The following is a 26,531-nucleotide window of genomic DNA, read 5'->3' on the forward strand; positions in this document are numbered from 1 at the left end:
TGTTTGGAGTTCTCTTTTTATATTTCTGTTATCTGTAATAGTAGATAGTTAAAATGAAATGAGATCCATTTCAAATGTTGTATAACTGAGCCAAAACTTCCAATTCTTGGCTTATCATGCTATTTTTCCCCCCACCAAGTCTGGTTTTAACTTTCAGATGAGAATTGGTAATTTTTCTGTGTGAAGAAAGGAGATGTAGACTTGAAATACTAGTCAGAATTTTCCCCTGTGATATAAATGAATTTTATTCTAACCTTTGTGGGCAGCTTGTACAATGTTATCCACCACTGTCATTGTGCAGACGCGGGGTGGGGTAGATTTTGGGTAATAAAGCATGGTGGTGATGTGAAGGATTGGACCTCACTTCCCATGTAGAAAAGGGGAGTCAGAAGCACCAGTTGTGGAGCACCACAGAAGAAGTGGTGGTATGGGGGAGGATTTCATTTGAAGTTAGGGGAGTGTTGGTGACAGATATGAAAAGAAACCATTGAGGCACATAGAAGAGTCATTTGAGGAAAAACATAACAGATATGATTTTCATAAGCAAGGATGCTAAAGTAATTTCTGACTCATACATACTGGTCAGGATTGAGCCTTGTCTAGAGCTAGGCAAGCACAAAAAAAAGAGGAAAAGCCAACTCTGAAAATATCAATTTTTATTTTAACATCGATGAATTTATGCTTTTGCCCTCCTAGAGAGGTATGTTTTGCATTATTGATTTAAATCTTAATCCCAGAAACAATTATGTCTACTCCAGACCCTAGAACAGTGGATTCCACTAGTGATTGTATAGTAGGATAATCTGGAGATATTAAAAAAAAAAAAAAAAAAAGGAGTCCTGTAGACACTATACCCAGGTATTCTGATTTATCATATCTAGGATGGGAAATTTGACTTTGTATTTTTAAAAATAAGCTCTACAGTAATTGATGCGCAGCCATGACTTGACACCTTAATTCTAAGACTGTCCCTGCTCTTGGGCAAGGACGCTTAAGATGCTCTAGTTCAATTCTAAGGGAATTTGGTACCAAATTATACTTACTGCTACTTGAGGTTCTGGAATCTGGGTTTCTGTTTCTGTTTTATTTCTGAGAGTGGGTTGCTGCCTAGTACACCACTCAGTTCTTTTTCCTTATTCCATTTCTCTTCAGGACTTTTAGTTCTGCTTCTGAACCCTAAATAGGAGCTAGGGCCTGCTTCCATTCACTGTCCTTTGTCTTCTGACTCAGGCCTAATGCCTCCTGCTAGATGCTCTGTGTTCTATTTATGTGTTTTTTTTTTCCCCTCTCTTTATGTCTTTACCAAATCTCCTTGATGCTGAGGACTGCTGACTTAGACGGCCACCATCTGTACCATATATTTATGATATGTTTTTTTTTTTTTTTTTCTGATTTCTTCCTGTGTCTGTCTAAGAGGGCGTATCTAATATCTAGTTTTGGGTTGATCCCTCCTTTTCTTTGTCCTTTGTCATTAACTTGGCACAGACATGTGGTTGATTGTTTTTCAACCACTGTCAGAAATAGTGGGTCACAGGTAGTTTTAATACAATGCTGGCTTTAGTAGCATTTTTCTCTCCACTACTACTAGAACCAGAAATCCTATTAATCACCAGAGGACAAATTTAGCCTGGGGGAGGGGGTGGAACAAAGTAGGCAACAGAGTGAGTTTGTAGCTGCTGTGGAAAGGGAAGTTTATACTTGTCTGTGAGTTTTCATAAAGCAGAGTCATTGTAGGGTCTTCACAAAGGAGAGGTGAAGAGGGATTTCAGCCAGAGAACAGGCAAAAACAGTGACAAATGATCTTGATTCTCCCGAGTTACTCCACTGAGTGATTAGTGCTGGGAACAATTTTGACTGAAAATACCCCAGATTGCCATCATTTTTCTATGTTTCTTTCTATTTCTCCTGATTCCGTGTACTTGCTAGAGTGGTATGACGCCTCTTTCATCTCTTCATTCACTTCTAGTAAGTATTTCAGACTGTTTTTCATGTACCTCTTTTTTGTTTTTTATACCCTTTCTTTTTTACTATTCTGATTCTCAATTCTATATAATAATAAAAAGGAACAATGCAGATCTGCCAAACATCTGAAAATTCTCTTCTCTTAATTTGTCATTACTTTTTGCTTACCTGCCATATTTAAGCTTAGTTTTGTAGATTGCAAATTTGGTAATCAAGAGACTCTAACTAGTTGCAAATCTATCAAACTTCTTCAGTTTACAGGTTCTAAATCATCACTAAGGCTTTAGCTAGGCTAAATTTTATTGTTGTATTAACTACAGGAAAGATTTGTTAATCCAGAGATGTGTATGTATAATAATATAGAGAATGTTTGCCTTATTAAAGAAACACTGTTCAAGAACTTTGTTCCATCAATATCAATATTTATTGAGTATCTACTTTTTCAGGTACTGTTGTAGGGATCAGCAGGGAGGAAGACAGACAGAAAATGGGGGACAGACAGAAAAAAATCCCACAAATAACAAAAAATGATAACTTCCCCGACAAATCTAGTATCCATCTGACATCATACATAGTTATTACAATATCATTAACTATATTCCTTATGCTGTACCCTACATCCCCATGACTATTTTATAACTACCAATTTGTACTTCTTAATCCCTTCCCCTTTTCATTCATTCCCCAAACCCCATCCCATCTGGCAACCTTGACAAATAAACCTCTACTTGACAAATAAAACAATTATTCAAAAAAAAAAAAGGTAACTTCCTAGTGGTATGTATTATGAAGAAATGTGATATAATGGAATGTAATAGACAGTGGCAAGAGCTTAAATAATTAATATGTTAATGATAATCATTTTTTAATTCATTTAAGCAATTCCAATAGGATTTCTACAGGATTATAGTGTTTCTGTTGTTTCAATGGTATTTCTTGATTCACAACTCCAGAAATGAGCTTTTTAAAAACACATCATTTACCCTAACATAGAGGAAGTTGATCAAAGTTCTGGTTTCCCCACTGATGTCTTAGTAGCAATTGCCTCAAGAAGGAAGCAGTAATGCTGACAGTATTTTGGGCTGGACAAGGTCCGATTGTGACTCTCTATGGACCAGGCTTGAGCTGGTTCTAGAGATTTGACAGGAAGGCAGACATAATCTCTGCTCCCCTGGCACTGTCAGTCTTGAACCTCATGGAAGGTCACATCACCTGAGGAATAGAACTTCTGTACCTAGTGGACAGAATGGAAGGCTGCCTGTGTGTGGCCAATGGAAGACAGCCATCCCAAGAGAAGTGGGAACATCACTCCCAAATAGATTGAGAAATTTGGGATTCAAAACTCTTTTATGTGGTGAGAGGGGGGACCCTATCATTAAAAAAAGTCCACATATCAAATGCATCCTTAAGCCTTCTCTTATTCTCATTCTCTTTCTCTATATTCAATATATACTCATACATATACATACTTATGTACATAAATACACCTATAGACACACGAGTATATACTCATATACGTATACATATACAGGTATATAAATCATACAGTGCTTTACTATTTATAAAAAATTTTCACGTACATTATTTTGTACCTTGTTAAACTCTATAGTTAACCATTATTATCCCACTTTACAGATGAAATAATTAAGGCCCCTGTCGCAAGTGAGTTACTCAAGATCACTAAGCTAATACATGATTGAGGCTGGATTTGAATTTAGCTTTTCCAACTACAGAAAAGAAAAACTGTGCTTGTTACTATGCCAACATTTTCTGTTTCTGAATAAATAGTAATTGTAACACATGTTCCATTTACACTTGATTTTAGGCAAAGCCATGAAGCGATACACACATCTTCCATTTAAAGAACCATTCCTATTTCTTACTTTGGCTAACTCCTTGAATTTAAAGATATTTTATCAATAACTTTTGCCAATGATGACTCTCATTATAGAAGTATTTTCTTATCTCCAAACAAAAAAAGATGCAGAGACGAAGTATTTTGAGCTGATAAAAATTGAAAGAATCCATCTTATACTTTTATTACAGCACATTTCATTATATGCTTCCGAATTGTTTACATGTCTTTCTCTTCAACCTGACTGTGGGTACCTGGTGATTAGGTGCCATGTTTAACCCTTTGTAACGACACCAACAGGGCAGAGTGCCTAGAAAGGTAGGTACCCTAGAAATATTGTTCTAAAGACAAAGAAAGACTGAGGAACTATTCTAGAGGAAGGAAAGCTAAAGACACAAGACAGACAAATACAGTGGATGATCCTGTCTTAGATCCTGGACTAGGAAAAAAAAAGCTATAGAGAACATTATTGGGATAAAAAGCAAAATTTGAATATGGATTAAATAATGGTACCAATATGAAATTTCCTCATCTTTATCATTGTACTGAGGTTATATAAGGGAGCATCCTTGTTCTTAGGAAGTGTACACTGAAGTATTTAGGGGTAAAGGAGCATATCTGCTACTTACTCTCAAATGGTGAGAGAGAGAGAGAGAGAGAGAGAGAGAGAGAGAGAGAGAGAGAGAGAGAGAGAGAGAGAGAATAATAAAGCAGATGGGGTATATTTTAAACACATTGGTGATTCTTGTTAAAAGAATATGGGAGTTTTTGGTGCTATTACTGCAACTTTCCTCTAAGTGAAATTATATCAAAATAAAACATTTCTAAAAATTGTTGAGTAAAATTATACTAAAATAGATCATAAGTCCAAAGGGAATTTTTATTTCTACTTGGGTATAGCCCCAATTAAAAAAATTCAAAACACAACTAAGTTAACAAGTATAAATGAGTTTAAGAGTTTGTAGTCTGTTTTTATACATAAGCGATTTTGCTTTTTCTAATAGCGTGCATGAAGGCACCAAATTTTATATAATCAGTGTCCAGATTGGAACTTATCTTTGGAGTTTATTTTCCTCAAGTTTTGTGGTCTTACTTGTAACCTGATTTAATGATATGGACCTTGAAGATGAAATTAGATTTTGTCTGAACATAGTCCCACTTCGTTTAATGTTCTAGGGCAATTCGTATCAGAATAGGTGATTAGTTCCTCCATTTTATGTATTCTTTTGCACGTAGAAAAATATTGTTCAAGAATGAGAACACACATTTCAGTACAATAAAAATAAAACTGCTGTCTACGTCTATTGCTTAAATTACCTGTTTTCTTAATACTATAGTGAGTGACATCTGCACTAGGACGTATTCCTTTCTTCTTGTAATCCTTTTACTTTTAGGATATCTTTGGTCTTCACAAATACTTTCTGGTGAATTCAAAAGCCTCATTAATCATTGACATAATCTGTTCTGTAGACTCTGATTTTTTTCATTGCTTCCCTGACATTTTAAATACCCAGGGTAACTTATTTTTTACAGTCTGTCATCAGTCATTAGATAACATTACAGTGTGCTATAAAAGTGTGTCTATATTTAGTACCAGTGCTTTCTGCTTCTTTATATAGCAGTGGGTACAATTAGTTAAATAGAATCTTCACCTGAAGCAGGAACTCACACTAAGTAGCTGTTTAGTTTTTAAGTTGAGCTAATAGGAATTTAAAGTGAATTGTTTAGAAGATATTTAGAACCCTGTGACTTTAACTATATATGGTTAATATTATTACCACTGCCCAGATATTTAAAATCATAATAGGTTCAAGCATCTGTCACATCTACTCATTCTCCCTCTTGTTGGAATAGACAAACGAAATATTTTAAAAAATGGTGTTTGGTTTAGATACATATTGTTAAATTATTTAAAACCTTAATTGGATAGAAATAATGGAGTTTAAGTAAATTATCCTCAAATTTCAAACTTGTTTAGGACCATAAGCAAACATATGAGGCAAATAAATGTCATTTGAGTTCCTTTGTCTAAATTCTCCTTAATTTCCCTCTCTCATTTTCTCAATCCCTGTATATACACTTTTACAGTCATGGATCTCACAATTCTGATCTTTTGGGGACAAAATCTTTAAGTGATGAGATGCATCTAATTGCTAATGGGAAGCGAAAATCCAAGTAACAGTGGTATTCCCAAACCAGTGTCCCTGCTGTCACAATGTATATATAAATCTTAGGCAAATAGGAGGGACTTCCGGGGTAAAATAATCTGGGTGTAATCACATAGGAACTTGACTGCACTTGCCTTCATTCTTACTGATGTTAAATCCTTGAGTAGTTCTGATTAGTGAAACAGGGATGTGAATAGTAAGCTTTATTGGAGTATAGGATCTGAAGACAACAGAACTGAAGATTATTGGCTCTTTGTTTGAAAAGAAGGTTGCCCACATTATGTGACTTGCACTTAGCACAAGGTTACCATAGTCACAGACTAAAAAAAACCCTCAAAAATCTATTTTCTTTCTAGGGCACCAGGCCAACCATTTGACTGTTAGTGGGATAGAAAAAAACAAACTGTGTTGACCTTTGACATCCTTCTGGAAGCTAGAAAGGAAATAGCAGTGAAGTTCTGGCAAGGCTTGGGAATGGCTGAGAAGAGAAAAGCCTGCATGTATTTTTTTTTTAACTTTTAATTATGACACTTTTATGCAGGTAGTAAAGAAGCACTTTGAAAAGAATGTGGCTTCTTTCATGGTGTGTGAATTCAAGACCTTACAGCTCTGTAATATCTTTTTCTTGTCAAGTACTGGATTTGGTTGACCTTTCAGATAATGCGTTTTTGTTTGCTTTCAAATATTAAGAAAGATCTCTCATATAACCCTTTGTTTTCTTTAGGAGTTAAAGTGTTGCAGGGAAGTGATAAAGGCTTATGGGAAAAAGAAGAGTTCCAAATTCAGACAGTTATGTTTTACATCTCTTTTGGATCAAGTGGCCCCTAGCTTACCTATGAAAATATCTATAAGAATAAAGTAAGCTTTTGGTGCAGTTTCCTTTCTCCTGCTTCTGGTTTTTTTTTGTGTATTTTTTTCCCCTCCTTCTCCTCTCTGAGGAGTGGAATGTCCTCCTCTTTGTCCCCTGTGCTTAAACCTGCCCAGTGGGGGCTGCTGTCTTTTGGAGATTCCAGGGGAGGGCGTATGAGTGACAGCAGAGGTTGAAATGAGCAAGGTTTGCTCACAAGGCATCGGCGAGACCAGCCTGATTTGAGAAATGATTCTTGTTGGAACATTTAAAAATATTCTTTTTAATCTTTTATTTACAGCTGACATAAAATATTATATTAGTTTTAGGTTTACACCATAGTGATTAGACATTTATATAACTTACGGAATTATGTAAAGTTGTACCATTTTAAGAGATGAGAACAGGGACTAATTCTTATGTCTATAGGATCTGCCAGTACCTCTCACTAGATACATCACATCCAACATAAGGTCTTCCTTTCTCATCTGCCCCAAATATAAAGATTTGAATTTGCACTATGTCCCAGTCTCTGGCACCCCTTTCCATGAATTAGTGGTGCATGTCCTGGTATGATAATAACAAACTTCACTTACTGTTTTCTAGTTGACTCTGAGTGCTTTTATTAGCTGTTACTTTATTTTATTCCTCTGTAACTCTTCCTTTTTAGTTACCACCACGATCACTTTTGTTTGGGAATGGGAATAGTTTAAAAACTTAACGCCAAGGGCTTCTCAATATCCAGTCCATGTTTTCTACATTATTTATATATTCTACATTAATGAGCACCCTTGAATTTAAATTAAAATTTAAAGCAACCTGAACATTCATTTATTCATCCATACATTTATTCAGCAAATATTTATTTTATACAGGGTGCTGGAATTATGTAGGTTCTGATTTACTCAGCCAAATACAGTAGAATGAGCTACAAAGTCTTTCAAGCACCTATTCTGAGTCTTGGGTCAAAGGTACTATAATGTATAAAATAATCTGTCCCAATTCCTTAGTATTCTGGTAATAAATGTTACTACTGGACTTAGTTTACAATACTGTATAATCCACAAATCCTTAATATCAGTAGACCAAAAACTTTTGTATCTTTTTCTTAGTAAAAGACCACACTTCAGATTAAAAAAAAATAATAATTTTAAACAAGAGGAAACATCAAATAATAGCTTGATGTTTATTGAATGCTCTTTATACTGACAAAATATCGTCAACAACCAACAGTCCCATTATAAAGAAATATTCAATTAAAGTATTGTAAATCTACTTAACAGAACATTAAATAGCTGTTTCAGTGAGAAAATGTTTATGATGTCGACATAGTTCTGCTTTTCCAGGAAATTAAGATGGAGATTTTGTTCAGGAATGCTATTGGGTAGTACCCTCAGGATCAATGACTCAACCAGGCAAATTACATTAGGCTTCAAGGCCTGAGAATAATCCTTTGTAGCTTACAGCTTCAACCTTTGGGTCATCATTTTCCACAAAAGGTAGCCTGTGTTTTCAACTTAATAGTTTTACCAGACTGTTTTCCCTTGAGGATGTGAAGAAAGTAGAATGGGAGAGGGAGAAGTTAGACTGCTATGTGATGCAATCACAGCAAAGGTCTCAGCTGATCTCTTCAGAGTTGCCCCCACAGAGACAAGGAAGCCCTGCCTTTATATTACAGCTCACCACCTTCCAAACTAACCATCTTTGGATGTAGGTTGCCCTGGGGAAGAGGCAGGACATTGGGCCAGGCAGCTTCATTCAGCTGAAGGCAATTTCTCAAAGCAAGGCCTAGCCTAGAGCTTACAGCTTCAAACACTCCCAGCATCCATAGAGATGAAATTTTACACTACAAGAAAAGAGCCAAACACAAAGTGTCTTTGTGTACATGATTACATTCTGAATCCAGCTCTGTAATATATGTGTGGCTATGTACAAAAACTGGAAGGAGACAGAAAACATGAACACAGCTGTATTACAAAAGTGAAAGAATTCGTAAGAACATAACCCTTTCACCAAGTAAACCATGAAACCAAACAGATTGTAGTTTCCTTTATAATAATAGAAGAACTCAGGTGTACATTTTCTCCTTGTCTCCCAACTTTTGAAGATTATTATTTTTATTAATTCTTGCATGTCTTGGGCTTTCCCGTATATTCTGTATGTTGAATATGTCCAGGTGTGGTATCACAAACGTAGCTCTGTGTCCCTGTCATATTCACCTGGAGATAGTAACAATATGGATAATTGCTCTGCCTGAGATGCTAGCTTCAGCCATTCCTAGGGTGGCCTCACCCATGAAGCAAAAGAAGCAGTGGTTATGTGTCCAATGCCTACAAGTGCCACTGATACTTATTTTCACAGCCCTAAATTGCTTCTCTACCCAGCCCAACATCTTATATATGCATGATCAAAGAGGAACTGACAGTGAAAAATGTGAATGGAACATGGCAAATGAATATGATTTGGAAAACAGTTTAAAGTGTATACTCTAATGAGGAGGAATAATAAATACAGACACCTATTTCCCCAAGTGAGAGCACGTATACATAGAAGACTAACCCTGGCATAAAAGCGTCTCACATTAGCTCCTCTTACCTGAAATAGATCTCCTATATCTTTACTTGCTTTCTTGTTTCCTTCCAAATCATAACCTGTAATGTCCTTCTAAATCACATGTACTGTGTGTGTCTATTTTCTAATGTCCGTTTATTTTTATATCTACATAAAATTGTTCTCTAGAGCTGCCTTTAATGCGTTTTGAATTAGTTCTTTTGAGTTGACTAAAGTTGTAAGAATAGACTTTGCTTGGGTGGAAGAAGGAAGGAACTTTGTGATTACTAGAAGAGCAAGCTTCAGGAGCTCCTTGCTGCGCGTGGTGTTTAAATACAGAAGGATGAGTACCTACGAGTAGGAGGGTCATTATGTTTTCAGGGCTGAGTTACCAGTGTAGTCCCAGTACACTCGTTGACTTCATTTTTGGACATTATGCGAACTGGTGTATCTACAGATCTCTTTTAAATAAACATACAGTCATGTGTACTCATCCTCCAGAAGTGTAAGTGTTAGGACTACTGTTTGTGAATGTTGTCAGTGCTGTCATATGCGACTGTACTAGCCACATCATGGATGCATGATGTTGCACTAGTTTCTGTCACACATAAAATCTGCTACTGTTTGGCTAATGAAACACGTATTCTGGGCCTTTGACCAAGTATTTATTACCTAACTCAATAGAAGAGTTATAAAATTTTTCAGATTTTCACCATTTTTATTTCTTTACTGCAACACACCTTTTATTCCAAAAGTTAATCCTCTGTGTACAAATTGGACAGAGGCACAGCTCCCAAGACTGGGTTGGAGCAGTTGATGATGGTGAATTGCAATTTAGGGACTGTAAAAAGCATAACAATTAAAGAGGCATTAGCAGTGATTAACAGCTCTGAGTAAACCCTCTGAGGATCCATCCTTGTGGAAATTATGCTCTCCTGCTGCCAATATGGTGGCCTCCAATTTCCAGTGGGCCAGTCAGCATCAGCAGAAGCCAGAATCCATGTATTTGCATAGTAATTCCCTTCCCGACCCATCAGTAAAAAAGACTGGTAAAAGTGCAGGTAAGAGCAATAACGAGAGTACGTCTCTGTAGGGAGACTGCAAAGCCTGTGAGCCACTGCCATCTTTTCACAATGTGGCAGATTACATTTCAGAAGCAGGGCCAGGTGTGGGCATGGGCTAAGGCAGGTGCTTCTGCAGCTCCTCTTTGTAATTAGCTCAGGTCTGTGCGTTCTTTGACTCTGCACCACGTTGCTATTGGGCTGATGGCTTAGTGTCTTCCACAGCAACTTGCCAGAGTGCTGGGGTAGGACGGCTGGGAGAAATGATGAGCCCTTAGTCACCTATCAGGAGACTAAGATTCTGACCAGATGCTGAGAGCAAGCTTAGCACAGAACTTTGATAAAGCTCCCTGATTATATATGGACTGCCCTGAGTCTGTCCGTGTCTGTCTTCTCGCCTCTGGCTATTTTTTGGCAAAGGAACAAGAATTTGTCAAATAATAAGCATTCACACCTATTAAATTAGTCATTTAGTATAACTTTCCCATCCATGCTTGTGTAAAAAGGCCTGCCACCAAGTATTGGAGAGTATGAAAAGCAGCCATGGGAAAACTACACCTGTGCATACTATATAAGAGTGTATATCTACTATACATGTTATATAATATATACATCATATGTGTATTACATAATACACAGACATGTGATCAGTCACACACAGGTGTCTCTATTTGTTCATTCATTAATTGATTTCTTCTTTTATCTATTTACTCAGAAAATTCAGTCCAGACCCTGCATTATACCTGTCATCATGTGTTTTCTTTGTATCGGTGTGGGATTGTGTGTACCATTACTGGATAACTTTTGTCTTTCATATAGCTCAATAAGGATGAGACCCATGTCTGTTCTGATCACTCTAGTATCCCCATTGCTCAACACTGACACTGATACAGAGCATATGTTCTCATTTTTTAAAAAATAAAGAAATGATTAAGTGGTGGACAAGACATAACCTCTGTCTTCAAAGAGGTTAAGTCCGGCTGAGTGGATGAACAAGCCAGTAAATGCTTAGGATGGGAGTGAGAACAAAGTGCTTTGGAAGCTGAAAAAGTAGAGGCTTCTGTCTTAGTCTTGGAGTGTCAAGGAAAACATTCTGGAGGAACTTAGGTGTAAAGATCTGCAAGATGAATCTAAACAGATAACTAGCTAAAGTGGGGGTAGATAGAACAGAATTCTATCAAAAAGCCAAACCAAACACAAAACCAGCATGTACAGAAGCCAGAGAGAGAGAGAGAGAGACAGACAGAGAGATTGTTGAGCTTGTTCAGGAAACTCCAAGTAGTTCATATGGTTTGTACAGAGATGTGAAGTGGGGAAATGGGGAAAGATGATGATGGGCCCATAAGTAAAGGCTGGATCAAGCTCTGCTGAGTTTGGACCTTTTTTTTAGGGCAATGGATAATCACTGGAGTGCTTTAAGCAGAGAAATAATATAAGATTTATGATTTTGAAAGGGTGTATAGAGAATGGAATGCGGAGAGAATGGAAAGCAGAAAAATTAGTTATGAGGCTGCTGAAATAATTCTAGGCTATTGATCACGGTGGCCTTAAACAAAGTAGTGGTATTTGGGACAGAGAAACAAGCAGAATGTTGGGAGTGCGTATCACACTTATACAAGCTCGCATGCACGCACACACACACATGCACACACACACACACACACACACACACTTAGATTTTTATTAAATTAAAATTGTGCTTTATACATTATTCTGACAGTTTTAACTTAGCTTTATACCATACAAAATCAAATATATATTCATGTCTTTTTTTGTATGTTTGGTTGCAGTTTTGGTTAAGGCATACATACATATAGATACATACACTCTCCTAGATTTTCTTCTAAAATATTTATTGTTCTGTTTTTTATATTTTAAGCTTTTAATTGATGTAGAATTTGATTTTTTTGGTATCAGATGGGATTTAACTTTATTGTTTTCCATATGGCTAGTGCCATTTATTAAATAAACCATTCGTTTTCCCATTGAATTAAAATACTGTTTTGTGATATATTAAAGCTTATGACCATAGTTTATATCTGAATTTACTTATTCTCTATTCTGACCCAATGATCTCTTTGTTCTTATGGAAGTAAAACTTTTAATCATAGTGTGTTTTATTTATTGTAATTTCTGGTTCCTCCCTAGTAGTCTTCATAATTAAGCATTTGGGGGCTATTGCAGGTATTCATTTTTCCATATGAATCTTGAAATTACTGTATTGATAAGATTTGTTAAGACTATAATTGGAAATGCATTAGATTTATCTATTAATTTTGGTAGAATTGATATTTTTATAATATAAGGTATTTGCATCCTAAAATATGGAATATTTTTTCCATTTGCTCAGTTTTTGTTTTCCCTCTTAAAATTTAATAGTTCTGTTAATATAAATTCTATGCCTTTCTTATTAAGTGTATTCCAGTGATTTTATAGTTTTTATTGCTACTTTGAGTAGAATATTTCCCCATTGGTACTTCTCGACCCTTACTGCTAGGGAAAAGCTATTGATTCTTTCTATATTTATTTTATATTCAACTACTCACCATATTTTCTTATTAATTCTAGAAGCTTTTTTCTATAAAATATATATTGTAAATGTTTTGATTACCAAAAAATAAAATAAAATAAAAATAAAAAGCAAAGCAAGAAAGAGCCTCGAAATTAAAAGACTTTCTCAGCTTTCTAAATGTATAGTGTTGTATTTTCATAACTCATATCATTTGCTAAAACCTCCAACATTATATTGAATAACACTGGTGATAGAAGCATATTTGTCCAATTTCTGATTTTAGTTGAAATGTTTTTAGTATTTCACTATTTAGAATAAGCTTTGTTTCTGGTTCTGGAAATCACCATTTGTTATACTTGAGTACTTTCTTTATATTCCTATTTTACTCAAAATTTTTATTAACACTGTTGAATTTCAGACTTTTTGGAACCTACTGATACAATACAATCATATTGTTTTCTCGTTTAATTTTATAAATGTCATAATTTATACTGACAGATTTTCTAGTATTGAACTACTTTTTCATTTCTGATATAAACATCACTTAGTCATGATGTATTATTCTTTTATAAATTGCTAGGTTCTATTTGCTACTATTTTAGCAATTATTCATAAGAGAAATTGGTCTTAGTATACCATATCAGGTTTTGGCATTGAAGTTATGTGGACTTGATAAAAAGAATTAAGCAGTTTTAATTTGTCTATGGCCTGAAAGTATTTAAGTAACTTTGGAATTATCTAATTGGTTTTAAGGGCTAGCGAGAATTCAGCTTGCCCGTTTCTTATTGGGTCAATTTTTGTCATTTATACTTTGCCAGAAAATTACCCATTTACACACTTGTTGGCAGAACATTGCATGGTTCTTTTTTTTTTTTTTTTATTTCTCTATTTCTTAATATGCACCTATATTTTCTTTGTCATTCCTAATTTACTATACTTTTTCTTTGTCTTAATTTCAGGTTTCATCTATTAATTTTTAAAGCTTGACATAGTTTTGTTAAGTAGAAGCTTTTTATTTACTTATTTATTTTTCGTTGCTGAAAGTATTTATGACATATATTTTTGAGTATAGTTTTTGTTTGCCTCATAGGATTTTGAATGAAGTAGTCTCCTTTTCATTGATTTCTAGAAGTTTTAGTTTCAATTTTGATTTTCTCTTTAATCTAAGAGCATATTGCTTAACTTCCAAATAGAGAAGACTTTTTGTTATTCTTTTGTTATTTATAAGTGTTTATTATTTTTTTACTACTGTTAGAAAATGTGATCTGCAAAATTTTTACTTAGAAATATATTGTGGGAATTTTGTGGCTAAGTAGTTAAGCAATTTTTGTAATTTCTTCATATACATATAAGTTTCTTCATATACACATGATTTGCTCATACTCACAAACATATGTATATACATATGTACTCACAAACACATAGATGTACATCTATGTGTTTTGAATTTGTTGCTTTGTTAGATTTTATTTTATTTTTCCTCTGACTTTCCTTGTTACTTTCATTTTTATTGTCATTAATATTTATTTAATTCATTTATGATTTTGCTATTTTAATATTTGATCTTTTTGGTTCTGCAAAGGGGAATTTATACAGTTTTCCATTAAAATTTTATTTTTATTAAGTTTTTCTTTTATTGATTGTTTCATTGTACATACTTTTATTTAATTTCTGTATGGCATTGCTTTTTTGTCTGTTAGAGCCATCTGATCCTGAGAGAGGTGTGTTAAAGTTTCCTGCTATAATTATAATTGTATAGCGTTCTTTCATTCTTAATTTTTAATATATATATATAACAGCTTTATTAAATATGATTCACATACCATACAGTTCACCTATTTAAAGTGTAAAGTTCAATGGGTTTTTAGAAATTTCATAGTTTTGCAACTATTAATTACTACAATCAATTTTAGAACATTTTTAATCACTCCATAAAGAAATTCCATATTAATTAGTAATCAACTTTTAATTGTTTTTGCTTTATACATTTAGCCGCAGTGTTGCTTGATTTATGTAGGTTTATGTCTCCTAGATCTTTGTAAATTATGATCTTGTTATAAATGTCTATTAATCCTGATGAGCACTTTTACCTTAATTCTACCTTATTTGATATTATTGCTTTCCCCTTCTTGTTTTTTCCTTCTTGTAGTTTCTTGGAATATTTTTTGCCTACTGCTTATTTTCAATCTTTTTAAAAAAGGTTTTTATATGTGTAATTTTTTTTGTTTATTTTTTATTAGTTTCAGGTGTACAAAGCAACGTAATAGTTAGACATTTAAATCCCTCATAAAGTGATAACCCACCCACCCCAAGTTACTACCCTTCTGACAATTTATATAGCTGTTACAATACCATTGACTATCTTCCCTATGTTGTACTCCACATCCCATGACTATATATACCAATATATTTAGCTATAGTTGACATTCAATATTATTCTACTTCAGCTTCAGGTGTATAGCACATTGGCCACAAGTCTATGAAGTGACCCCTCTGATAAGTCTTGTGCCCATCTGGCACCTTATATGATCTTTACAACATTGTTGATTATATGCCCCAAACTGTATTAACTACCAATTTCTATTGCTTAATGCCTTCACCTTTTTCACCCTGTCCCCAACCCCATTCCCTTCTATCATTACCCTGAGAGCTCTAGTACCTATCTGGCACCATACCTAGTTTTTACAATATTATTGACTATATTCTTTATGCTATACCCTACATCCCCATGACTACTGTGTAACAACCAATCTGTACTTCTAAATCCCTTTCCCTTTCACCCATCCTTAACCCCCCTCCCATCTTAAAAAAGTCCATCTAAGATTCCTTGTAGTTCTGAATTGGTAGTAATGAACTCCTTCAGCTTTTTCTTGTCTGGGAAACTCCTTACCTGTCCTTCAATTCTAAATGATAGCTTTGCTGGGAAGAGAAATCTTGGTTGTATATTGTTGCTTTTCATTACTTGGAACATTTCCTGCCACTTCCTTCTTGCCTGCAAATTTTCTGTTGAGAAATCAGCTGCCAGTTATAGGTAACTAACTGCTTTTCTTTTGCTGCTTTTAAGATTCTCTTTTTGTCTTTAACCTTTGGCATTTTAAGTATGATGTGTCTTGGTATTGGCCTCTTTGGGTTTATCTTGTTTGGAACTCTCTGTACTTCCTGAGCTTGTATGTCTATTTCCTTTACCAGGTTAGGGAGGTTTTCTGTCATTATTTCTTCAAATAGGTTTTCAGTTCCTTGCTCTCTCTCTTCTCCATCTCGTACCCTTATAATGCAAATGTTGGTACACTTGATATTGTCCTAGAGGCCAACTCTCCTCAATTTTTGGATTCTTTATTCTTTTGTTCTGGTTGGGTGTTTTCTGCTACCTTATCTTCTACATCGCTGATTGGATCCTCTGCTTCATCTAATCTACTGTTGCTTCCCTGTAATATATTCTTCATTTCCATTATTGTATCCTTTGTTTCTGACTGGTTCTTTTTTATGGTTTCCATCTTCATTTTTATGCTTCCTGTCTCTCTGTTGAAGTTCTCACTGAGATCAGTGAGCATCCTTATAACCAGTGTTTGGAACTCTGCGTCTGGTAGATTGTTTGTCTCCATTTTGTTTAGTTCTTTTTCTGGAGTTTTGTTCTGTTCTTTTATTTGGGACATGATTGTCTCCCCATTTTGGCTGCCTCCCTGTGTTTGTTTTTATGTATTAGGTAGGACTTCTATGTCTTCCAGTCTTAGTAGCGTGGCCTTATGTAGTAGGTGTGCTGTGGGGTTCAGTGACGCAGTCTTACTGGTCACCTGAGCCACTCACTCCAGGTGTGTCCCTTCTGTGGGTTGTGTGTGAACTCCTTTTGTAGTTGAGCCTTGGTTGATAATTGCACATCAGTGGGAGGGACTGACCCTTAGGCTCACTGGTTGTGAGGACTGACCTTGACTACAGTGGAAGAGTTGTTGTGCAGGGGCTGATCCTACGGAGCAGGATCTGTGTCAGCAGGACTCTGGTTTCTGCGCAATCTGCCCCTTGGATATGTTGTACTTGGAGGTGGCTGTGTGATGCTCCAGCTCGTTTTGAAGCTGGCCACTGGGAGTGCCAGCCCTAGGACCACCATGGAGGGGATCCAATGTATGTCATGTTCAGCCACAGCCTGTGACCCACCTGGGGCCACCTAGCAGGAGCCACAATGAAATCCGCAGATGTCTGCTGCCCATGGTGTGCTTGGAAGCACCTTAAGAGGCCAAGCTGTGAACCAAGGCTGGCTGCTGCTAGTGCTGGCTTAGGGCTGCTCAGCCAGAGGTACAGGACGTGCTCAAGCCAGATGGTACTTGTCTGGGTTTTGCAAACCTTTGACTGACCCTAGGAAAGTATGTAGCTTGAGTCAAGGCAGGCGGTCTGTGTGAAAAAGCAACTGGAAGTGGCCTGGGTGTGCCTGAAAGTTGGTTGGGGCCAGGTCTGAAATAGCCAGGGCACAGTGAGCTAACGGTGGAGACTCAGAAATGGCTGCCTCCGGGAAGGGAAAGGGCTCAGCAAGGAAACAATAGCCTCTACCAACTCCCCCGTCCAGGAGAAAGCCGCCTCTCCAGCCCCCATCCTTATCCAGACAATTCAGTTCCTCCCTATATCCCATGTCCCTGCCGCCTCTCTAGCCACTGCCCCAGCGCTGAAGCTCAGAGAAAGTGATTCTGTTGGTGGGTAATTCTGTGCGCCATCCCTTTAAGAGGAGCACCTGTGAGTGCAGCTGCCCTTAGTCTCAATCAGTCACATCTCCACTGGTTTCCACAACCAGAAATTATGGGAACTTCTCTTCCGAGCACTGGAACCCTGGGCTGGGCTGGGGCTGGGATCTTTTGCTCCTCTGTACAGTGGAGGGGACCTCATACCCAAAAGATCTCTCCCAATCTTTAATGGTCACACGCAGGTGTGGGACCAGCCCATTCCACATCTCTGCCCTTCCTACCAGTCTGGAGGTGGCTTCTTCTGTGCATCCTTAGTTGAAAGACTTCAGTTCAGCTTGATTTTCGGCAATTCTCGATCATGGTTGTTTTGTAAATTAGTTGTAATTTTGATGTGGTTGTGAGAGAAGGTAAGCACAGTGTTTACCTACCGCGCCATCTTGATTGTCCTCTCATAAGTGTAATTTTTATAGATTGGGTGAGAATTTCTGCCATCTGATGAGAGAATTTGTTTGTTTACATTTAATGAAGTGCGTACTTGACTGATTTTCTTTCATCTTAATTTATGATAATTATTTATTTTATGTTGTTTTTTCTTTACTGTACTTTTGCCGTTTTGATCATAGTAAAATTCAATGTGTATGAACTTTATGAATTTCATTTTGAAATTCTGTATAGAAATTATATATCTATATCTATATATCTATGTCTATATATCTATATATATTATCTTGTAGTTTAAAAACTCTGTTCTACTTTCCCATTTCATTATTGGTTATCTTCCTTGTCTTATTACTAAAATTAGATCCATGTGTTTTTCATTATTTTAAAGCAAAATATCACTTATTTCCCTACAAAAAATGCAGTTTTTCCCAAGTGACCCAGATCCTTTTTAAAAGGGAACTTTAGAATGCTGCTACTTTTTTCCTTTTCCCCTCCTGTTTCTCCTCAGCCTCCCAACTCCTGGGGTTTGCTGGGACTGTTTGGTTCCAGATGATGAGTAAAATTTAACTCACAGTTGTCAATAGTTTCCCTTTACCTCATTTCAATAAACTTTATTTACATTTATGTTACAAATTTCCAGATAATTTTTCATTATAATATATCTACGAGGTGTGATCACAAAATATGGTGAATATTTAAATTAAAAAAAGATTATTACAGTAAACAACACGTTGCTGTCATTAATGCCACTCAGAATATCTCCCCTCGCTTCATACACGCTTATCCAGTCGTTCTTGACACTTTCTAACGCAGTTCTGGAAGTCCTCTTTTGTGAATGTCTTTAGTTGTGCTGTCATGGCTGCCTTGATGTCCTGAATTAATTCAATACGTTTTTCTTTTATGGTCATTTTGACTTTGGGGAAGAGCCAGAAGTTGCAAGGTGCCAGATCCAGTGAATAAGGTGGATGAGGACACATTGTAATGTTTTTATTTTGCAGAAATTGGCATACCAGAAGTGATGTGAGACATAGTGTTTGATCACACCTCATATATCTCCATTAGAGTGTGTGTGTGTATTGCAAGGTTCATTGCTCAATATTTTTACTTTTCCCATCTTCTCTTACCTGGACTCCTCTGTTCTGTTCTGTTTGTTGTTTGGTTAAAATGTTTTCTCAATTATTTTCCTTAGGTGTTTCACTGAGTGGTATGGTTTCTCTGAATCTTTGCCAGACATCTTGGCTGGGTAATGAATTCTTAGATTTAAACTGTCTCAGCATTCCACATATATTATTCCACCATCAGCTAGCTTCTAATTTCTTAAAAAAAAATTTTTTTTGAAAATTGTTGTTCCTTGCAAGTTAAAAGGTTTTCTTCATTAAGCTTTTTATCTCTGTATTTCAGGAATTTAACCAGATATTCATAGGTGTGTGTCTGTGTGTGTGTGTGTGTGTGTGTGTGTGTGTGTGTGTGTGTTTTCTTACCAATCCTGGCTGGAACTTTTGCCTTTTCAATCAGTAGATTTAGAATTTTGTACAGTTCAGAGGGAAATTCTATTATTGGTTAATTATAGTCCTTTCTCCATTGTTTACTTTTTAAATTGTAGACCACACTGTTTTAGAGATTGTTCTTCTTCATAAATTATTGTACTAAATTTGTTTATAGTCAACGGAATGATCACAGACAAATATCTATAATATGAGGGGATATCGGCTATTTTATAAGGTAGACACAAGATGTGCTTTGCTATTTGAAAGGAAGGATTAGCAACTTATAATATTGGCGTGTACTTTCCTGATGCTTTACTTTTTAGATGTAGTTTCTGGGTGAAAAAAGTATTCCACAATACTCAGGGTTTGGCTTCATCTCCATTATGCCACATTTTGCTCTATTAAAATATATATCCTGTGTATTGAATATATTTAACGCATACTTTAGCATATTCTAAAAATACACAAACTCTAAATGTAACCAATATAAATATTTTGTATCTGAAGCTCTTGCTATGCTTCTAATAATATCTATTTCTTTGGGTATTCAAGATTAATATTAAATATGTTAGAGGATTTCCCCTATTACTATGCTTAGCAAATTCTTTTTTAGATCAAAGATAGAAAAATCCCTGTTTTTTTATTTGAATATGTATCTTGTCAATAAGTATCTAATCAAATTTTGAAAATCTTAAGGACAATTAATTTTAGTTCACCTACACTTAGAAATAGATATACGATATATGCTGTAGTCTTTTTGTCGAGCAACAGAGATGCCACAAATGCAGCCCAAGGAGGAGAATTATATGCCTCTAAAATAGAAAAATCATTGTTTAACCCTTCGTAGATTAAGAACAAAACTGACATTTTCCCCATTATTATCCCATCATTTTACTTACTGGCTATAAAGTACTCTGAACCTACAAAGATTTTATCTCGTTCCACCAACATTCAAATGAAACAGTATTGATAGATCAGATTCAAAACAATTTTCCTTAAAATTACAATTTGGGCAGTATTGTGTTTATTCTTCTTTTATAAATGAGCCTTGATTTCTTTTGGCACATAAATGGGTGGCATTGACTCCCAGGCTGAGTGTGAGGATTGGCTAGCCCCACAGTGTATGAGCTTCTGTGTGTGGACTGACCCCTCAGAGGGGGATCCCCCCCACCCTGAGCTCTTCTGGCTGTTGAGACCACCCTTTGGCTATGCTGATTGTTTAGCTAACTGGGTGGTGCTTTGGTATAGTCTGAAGCCAGTTTTTGGGTGTGTTGTTTTTGGTGTCTCTTGGGAGGGGCTTCCATATAGGGCTATTTCAACCTTGTCTGTGACCGGTTTGGGGATACTTGGTAGGAGCTACAAAGCTATATATGGTTGGTTTCTGCCTGTGGTGAACCTGGAGGCATGTGGTGGTGGCCTCAATGTGAACCAACAGCTGCTGTCACCAATATCTGGCATGGGGCAGTTTAGCCAAAGGCCCAAGGCCCCCAGGCCTTTTGCCACCTGCTAGCTGACAGTAAGGCTCAGCCATTTAAAAAAGCCTTCTTAGGTGTGTCGTTTGGGCTGGTTGACCTTGTGTTGAGAATGCCTTTGGCAACGTGGCACTAGCTGGGCGGGGTGGGGTCCCAGGGAGTCACTAGGCATGGCTATTATTTTTTACAAAATTAATGCAGTTTTGGTTCTTGTACCAGGGCTGGGTCTGTGACCACTTTGCAAAAACTACCTGAGAACACTGCAGCCAAGCACTGCTCTCTTCAGGCTCACAGTTGTCCGAGAGCTGCCCGTGAGAGGCTGTGGCACAGGTAGTGGCTCACTGCCCACCACCAAAAGTTTCCCCAGCTGCTGTAGCCATCTGCTGCTGTAAAAATGCTTCTGCAGCTTGTTGGTGGAGGCTGGCTGTCCAGGAGCTGAGAGGTCTCCTGGCGATGCAGTACTAGTTGTTTGGAACAGGGACCCAGGGTGTCATCACGGTGGTAAAATACACAGATTTTACCAGACCTATGCAGTTTCAGATTTGGCCCTTTGGGGAAGGGTTCATCATAGAAAAGATGGCACACTCTGTAGGCTACATTTGAGACAGGCTCCACCCAGGGACAATCACACTTGTTCACTCAGTCCTTGCTACAAAACCACATAATTCAGTCTTTCCCCGTATGTCTCTTGCACTTTTCAAGTTGCTGCCCCTGCATCAGAGACCAGGTGAGTGTTTGCAAGCTAGTGAGTCTGTGTGTGGGCCCTTTAAATTGGCATCTGGGTTTCTAGCTGCCTTCTGTCTCACCAGGATGGGCAGACAGAGTCCTCACTGATTTTCACTACCAGATGTTGTGTGGACTGTTCTTCCCGGCATAGGACCCCTAGGCTGGGGAGCCTGGCATGGGGCTGGGACCCCTCCGTGTTCTGGGGTACCTCCACCACCAAGGTGTCCCCTCCTGGGGTTCAACCACTATGTGTGGGTTTGGGTCAGCTTGTTTCGTGTCTCCGCCCCTCCTACCAGTCTCGATGTGGCCTCTTCTTTATATCCTTAGTTTTAAGGGTACTGTTTAGCTAGTGTTCAGACGATTCTTGAGGTTTATTGTTCTATAATTTATTTGTAATTTTGGTTTGATCCTGGGAGGTAGTAGGCATAACGTTTATCTAATCTGCTATCTTGGACCTTCTCTGATGTCTTACTCTTTTGATACTATGCTTATTAGACAAGATTTCATATTAGACTTCACTTCAAGACCTGGCTCTGCCACTAATAGCTGTGTGAACTTTGGCAAATTTCATAATATTGCTCACCTGTAAAATGAGGACAATTAAAAATATCTACTTGGTAGGGACTTTTTAAAAATATGAAATTAAATAATTTATGAAAAATTTGGCATGTTGCTTTGTACTCATTTTTCCATTCTTACTGGAACTGCCTAATTCAGTCAATACAATCTTCTTTTACAGACATTGAAACATTTTTCTGGCTGCTGTCTTTGACTCTGGTCTTGGCACCCTTAATCCATCTTCAACATTGCTGATTAATTAACAACTCTTCGCTCTGCTCCCCAGCCATTATCCAGTTACTACTTGCTCTTCCCTGACCATGCTGGGATCTTCTACTTTCCTGGTTTATCCATATTCCATTACTTCCCATCTGCTACTATGCTTGCTCTTTCCTTGTTGGCCTTTTGGAACCCACTCTTTCTTCAAGTCTCCCTTCAAATGTTATCTACCTGAGGAGAGAGTCAGTCTTTTCCCATACCTCCATAGATATTCCTGTATGCCTGTTACAACCCAATCACATTGTAATTCAATTATCTGTGAAGGCCCATGTGAGAAAAGAATGTATTTAATTGTTTCGGTATCCTTAGATATGGCACAATTGTAGCTTTAAATATTTGATTATATTTATTAAACAAATACTTAGGCCAATGTTTAGTTTGTATGAATGAAGTCTAAGTCTCAATGTGCTAGGTATTAGGTATGCAGACATAAATGGGAGAAGGTCCTTGTCATCAAGAAGTACACAGTGTGAAGTTGGACAGATGGCATGAGGGACAAAAGATTCATGTCATGAGTGAACAGACTTTTTCATTTACAGCTGAAGATGTCAGCATTTATGCAATTCATTTTTTTTAAAAAGAGGTGAATTAACAGTAACTTAAAATTCTGACTTCTAACTTACTTGTTAATGAAAGCAATTTTAAATTTTGTCTCTTGAGGAAATGTGTTCTTATAGACCCAAATGTCAAACTGTCATTTTATCTTATGATATGAGGAGATTAGCATTGTCTATATGTTTCAAGTGATTTACTGTAAGTATCGGGTTTGTATCAATCGTAGGTGGAACCTTGGGAGTGAGAGCTGCACCAGTTGTCGGAGCTGAACTGCTTTCTCTGTGCTTTCTAAATTTTGAGACAAAGCTTACAATGGAAGTCTTGGCTATTGATAGCATATTTGCAAAAGTTGAAGTGATCTTTCCCTAGTTTTAATTTTTCAAGCTCTAAGAATTTTTTTCTTCTTTTCTGATCTTGTACAGTTTAACAATTGTGAGAACAAAAAATCTTTATTAGTTAATTGAATATTGTGGTTTATATAAAATTACCGTGTATAGTAGTTGAGTGTAATATTCAAAATAATTCAGTTTTTCTTTATTGATACAGATCATTTTTTTGCATACTGATAGGCCTTAGTGTCATTATTTGAGAACTGACAATCTTTGTTCCGTAAAGTACAGAAGTGCTTTTTAAGGCAGAAAGGATTTCTGGTACTGTACTCACAGAGTAGTTTTTATTTTGTTGTCTTTGGTGAATTTACGTCTTATTTTCTGGATGATTCTTTGGGATTCTGGCATTGCAAATAGAAGATAATGTTACTGTATTATGTCTATATCTGGGTTCTTAATAACAGTGAGGGTTTTTTCAATGTTATTAACTATGCAAGTTAGAAGAAATTCTGTTTTTTCTTTTTTGTACCTATAGGCCCTCAGTCCTTGTAAGATATAACTCTTAAAAGTATAGAAGCAATCTATGGAATATTTTCAGTGTCACATGGGATTTTGTGTTCAGCAAATGTCAGATTATAAGAATTTTTATTTTGAATTTAGTTTCTAATTAGCATTTCATAATTAAAAAATTTAAAAGCGTCTTTGACAGGACATTGTCTTTGAAATTTAGTTTGTATTAGACTTATTTCATTACAATACAGTGATGGTGATGTAAGGATCTGGCATAGAAGAAGTTTTAGTGAAGGAATTTTCAGACAGATAGTAGTCAAACCAGGAGAGTGTGGTTTTATAAGCCAAGAGAGAAGGGAGATTTAGGAGGAAGAGATGATCAGTAGAATCAAATTAAAGGAAAAACAACAAACAAGGTTCATTAAGATAAGGACAAACAGTATATATTGTTTTAAGTAATTATAAAAGCAGTTTCAGTGGAGTGGTTGGAACTGGCGCCAAATTGCGGTAAATATCATCGATCTTGTTTTCTCCCATGCTAGCTATCTGAACACATAAATGCTATTATTATCACTTCTGCCTGGTATTATTGTTAGTGAATGCAACATATGTTGAAGGGCAATCTGTAATGTGACAATGTGAGGTGAGTGGTGATTGATGTTTTTATCTTAATAGGTAACTTTCTCAGCTTGCCTTGAATGTCAAATCTATGAAACTAAAATTAATGTGAAATGCTTCTTAATAAAGGGATTCTTTTCACTTAGATTTTTACTTCTTTTCATTACACATTGATTTTAAGAACTCCTTTGTCAAACTGACCTCTTAACTTGGCTACCACAGTGTTTAGACCAAGGGTGTCCAAACTTTTTTCAACGTTTTTTACCAAGGGCCATATGTGGTAAAATACACAAACAGCCGGGCCACTCACTCGAGGTGGAGTATGTATTGCCTCACCTGGTTTATTTAAGTAAACTAAATGTATTTTTGGAATTTGCTGTGGGCCAATTAACAATGGATTGTGGACGACAGTTGGCCCGTGGGCCACAGTTTTGACACCCCTGGTTTAGACTGTATATAGTAAGCTTTAAAAAATATTTGTAAAATACTATTGTTAACTGTTTTCTTCCCTCACTTCTGGATGGGAGAACCCTTAGGGAATAGTAGGTAGGAGCCACAAGCCAAGCCACCGACAGTCTAGACTGCTCTGCAGTCCAACAGGACGCTAGCAGAGTGACCTGTCTTTTCCCCATCCTGCTTTTCAGGACCTCCTTCTAAGATGGAGTAGACTAGGCAAGGAAATATAAATATGTAAACTACATGTATTGATTTCAGCTGTTGGAGAGGAAAAACAATCCTCTACCTTCCTCAGTTTTTCTGGCTGTTCTAAGAAATAAATTGACATAAGACAGATAAACAGAAGAAAAAACAATTTAATTGTATATGTACTGAGGCGCCATAAGAGGCCCACACATGGTCCGGCAATTGGGGCATAGATGCCATTCTGAACTACGGAGAAGGAGTAGGAGTCTGGCACTTCCAAGGAGAGGAGGGCAATTCACATGGAGGTGGAAAAACAAAAATTTCCTGGGCTATGTGGAGACAATGGGGTATAGAGCCGTCTTAGGTATCTAAGCCCTGCGGAGTTCTTCCTCCCACACATAATCCACATTCTTTGTAGTTATTTGGTGGTAGTACTTCCTGGGCCAGGCCCTGTATCTAAATTCTTTTAGGCACTTAACAGGGAGGTAAAAAGCCCTTCCTGAGTCTTTTGTTTCTTAAAAATAATCAGCATAAAATAATTCTAATGCCAAAGAGACATATTTTGGGGTGGCAAATCCTGCTCCCCTACACAGCCAAAGTCAAAGGAGAAGCAAAAGAGTGACTCTAGTAGAAGCTTTTTTTAGCATCAGACTCAACTCTTTTATTTGTGTTGTCTTTTTCTTCTTTGGACCATAAATTCCCTCCTTATATTTCCTCAGAACATCCTGAAGGGTAGACCTACCTGATCACATGTGTCTCTGTTTCTAATTACTGTATAATGCACTGTGTCTGTGTCTGTGTCTGTGTCTGTGTGTGTGTGTGTGTGTGTGTGTGTGTGTGTGTATTTCATTATAATTCCATTACTATAAGGTAGTGTTCTGTTTGCCACAGTATCTAGGAGTGAGTCTGAACTTAGAAAACTTAACAAAGACCTTTTAACTCTATAGCTCGTCAGATTCCTACTCCACTCTTGGCTATTCTCACTTTTATGGGTGAAAGAATGCAAAGCATTCCACAGTTCTGCCATTTTTAATTCCTTTTGTCTTTCCTCCCTGGGCTTGATATTTCCCACTTAACAAATGTATTTTGATAAGTTAGATGGCAATATTGGATGGATATAATATAGAGATACCTTTATAGTTGCCTCTATTAAAAGATCTTTTAACAATGAGGGAAATCATTAAGGAAAAGACATTATTTGTGCTAATTACAGCAAATGGAGTAGGGTGTTGAAAAGAAAAGTTAGACTTGCAGCATTTAAAAATTTAATGCTCCAGGGGTTGGGGGAGGGA

General features: G+C 36.7%; 1 protein-coding gene across 1 annotated transcript in view; it reads left to right on the forward strand.

Moving 5' to 3' along the window:
* Positions 1-26,531, forward strand: part of GUCY1A2 (guanylate cyclase 1 soluble subunit alpha 2) — a 271,854-nt gene that overhangs the window by 48,911 nt on the left and 196,412 nt on the right. The gene's annotated exons all lie outside the window — the stretch shown is intronic.

This window comes from Rhinolophus sinicus, chromosome 14, assembly GCF_057876585.1.
Source record: "Rhinolophus sinicus isolate RSI-liver-muscle chromosome 14, RSI-T2T, whole genome shotgun sequence".
In the NCBI taxonomy this organism is placed as follows: Eukaryota; Metazoa; Chordata; class Mammalia; order Chiroptera; family Rhinolophidae; genus Rhinolophus; species Rhinolophus sinicus.